The sequence below is a fragment of the Apium graveolens genome, chromosome 10, assembly GCF_009905375.1.
Source record: "Apium graveolens cultivar Ventura chromosome 10, ASM990537v1, whole genome shotgun sequence".
Taxonomy (NCBI): Eukaryota; Viridiplantae; Streptophyta; class Magnoliopsida; order Apiales; family Apiaceae; genus Apium; species Apium graveolens.
Window position 1 is genome coordinate 137667752 of NC_133656.1, and position 2950 is coordinate 137670701.

A 2950-nucleotide genomic window follows, 5' to 3' on the forward strand; every position below is an offset into this window, starting at 1 on the left:
CAGCACACGTAAGCTTGTTCTTGAGGTACTCATTTTCTTGTTTGACTGTTTCAAGACCAACAAGCTGCAGTTCTAGCTCCTGTTTTTGAATCTCAAGCTTCTCATTAAATTTTGACGGCCTACTCACTTCCTCAGTAGCTGCCATCATGCTTGTGTGGATATGAAACATCTCTACACTCATTTTCTCAAATGTTTCTTTATATTGAGTGGCATTTAATTCAATTATAGTTAGAATAGGTACCTCTGATTTGGATGCAGATGTTTCTCCTTGCTCTAGAGACGTGAGAGCATAATTTCCATATTCTTCACAGTCATCCTCATCATATGTATCATCCCAACTTTTGCCTTATACAATATAAACCTTTCCCTATTGCTTTATCAAGAGTGCTTCATACTATGCTTCCAATTTCAAATAGGCTTTATCTTTCTTCACTTTCTTTGGCTTTCTGCACTCAGTGGCAAAGTGACCTAGTTCATCACAGTTATAGCACCTTATCTTTGATTTGTCAACATACCATGACTTGTAGCCACTTTTGCCAGCTGAATTAAACTGAGTTTTTCCTTTCCAATTGCTGTTGTTGGATTTCTGACCTTTGCTCTTGAAGTATTTTGACTTCTTAACCTTGATGTTAGAGAATTTACTTGCAAGGTAAGCCATTGAATGGTCCATCTCATCCAGTTCATCAAGGGTGTAGAATTCATCCTCTTCCAGCTCTAAAATGACTTGCTTTTGTGTCTCCTTGTTTTTCTGCTCAACAGCTTAAACAACTGGAGTCTGAGCTTCTAGTTCATCTTCAGATATTTTGCTGTCATTGGCTACCAAGGCACTTGATCCATCAACAACATGTCCTTGAATGGCTTTCAATGACTTCCTTTGTAACATCTCTAGCTCATAGGTCTTCAAAATACCATAAAATATTTCCAAAGTCATCCTGCTTAAATCTCTTCCTTCTCTAATAGCAAATATCTTTTGTTCCAGGTGATCATGATGGGTGAGAACGAAGTTAAGGTTGACCTCTTCAGCTTCATAATACTTGTCATGAAGCTACAAATCATTTATCAGCTTATTGAACCTTTCAAAAACTTCAGTCATGCCTTCCTTTGGTTTAGCCATAAAACCCTCACACTGTGAAACCAAGATCCTTCTTTGATTTGATCTAACATCTTATGTTCCCTCACCCAGTATTTATATTTTCTCCCAGATCTATTTAGGTGACTCACAGTTAATAATGTTATTGACATTATATTTTCAAGAGACTCAATCAATATGAGTTGTAAGCTGCTATCCAGTGAAATTTTTTCTTTTTCAGGCTCTGTGTAGGTTGAGGGATCTTTAGGTGCAAAATGTGCAGGTATGACCATGTCTCTATCTGTAGATTGAGGAACCATTTCCATAAGAATGAAAGGTCCATTTATGAGAATCTGAATGCACATAGGGTTGGAAATACTTATAAAAACATAATTTTCTTCTTCCATAGTGTGTAGTTGATCTTGTCAAAGATAAGTATCTTGATACTGCTTAATTTCTGAGCGCTCATTCTTCCAAGATATCTATCTGTTTATTTTCAGATTTTGTTCTGATACCACTTGTTAGATATTTAGTGTAATGAAATATAACAAATAAAGGGGATGAGGTGAATTTGTTTCTTTGGATTTTAATTCTCTTTTGAAAGTATTTTGCTTAAATTAAACAAAGCATATATGAACTTGTAGAGATAAATTTTTTGACAGTAAACATACAAAAAAGATGTCAAAAACTCACTTGATTGTATTAATCAAATTTGTTTTGCTACAAATTTGTTTCTTAAAAATGAGAACTCAGCTATAAATCTTGAGAGAAAATACAAGATTTTTCTAGATATGTTTTTCTCACTTCTAAACTAAGGACCCGTAAATGCTTTATATACCAACAATACGGGTTTTCAAAACTTACACTAAAATGTACTAACACAGTTTCTAAACCTATCTTGTCTATTTTCTTTTCTGGTGTTAGCAAATCTGTGCAGAATCTTATAGGTCTGTGACCATCCTTTGTCCATTGAATCTTGGCCTTTGATCTTGTATTTTTCTAACTGCTTTTGTAATCTTTCCGAATCAGTGAATGAATTTTTTATTGACAGATAATCTTGAATCTTGAACTTGTCTGTATTCTGAATTATGAGATAGCTTGTTGAGATTTCTTTTGTTCTGTAGAGATGTCACATATCGATAAGTATAATGACTTATCGATATGTTGAGTTCTCTACATGCGTATTTGAATCGTCGAGGTCTCTAGTCCTCTACATGTAGAATGACTTGTTGATATTTGCAGTTCTCTATATGAGATTTTGACTTGTCGATATCTTGAGTTTTTTACATGGAGACATTGACTTATCGATATCTCTAGATCCCTACATGAAGAAATGACTTATCGATATCTCCAATTCTCTACATATATTTTGACTTGTCGATATCTGAGATCTCTACGTGCAGGTTCAATTGTCGATATCTCTTGGTACTTCTCTACAAGTCATTTTGGACTTCCCGACAGACTTCTCGATATCCCTTGATCCGTGACTTGTTGAAATCTGATTTAGAACATTTTTCTTAGAACAATATTATTCAAATCCAAGCTGTTACACTTCTCTCTGAGGCATGATCAAGGATTCATCTTCTTCCAGTGTTTATTCCTTAGCTTTAAGGTTGTTCACAGAAAAATCCTCCAATATAATCTACTAAACATTTTTACAGACTCAAGGAATACAATTAAAAAAAACAAATATAGATTATCATGCAACTTATCCTTAGAGTTGTTAATATGACTTAGTGTTGTTATGTACAGAGATGTCTTGCACTACAAATGAAACTTTAAATAAAAACAAAAACACAGGAATCACAATCAAAGAAATTAAGAAGAGAAATCTTTAAAAATAGAGTAAGAAAAGCTAGGCTCTTAATGAGAGTTGTTCAC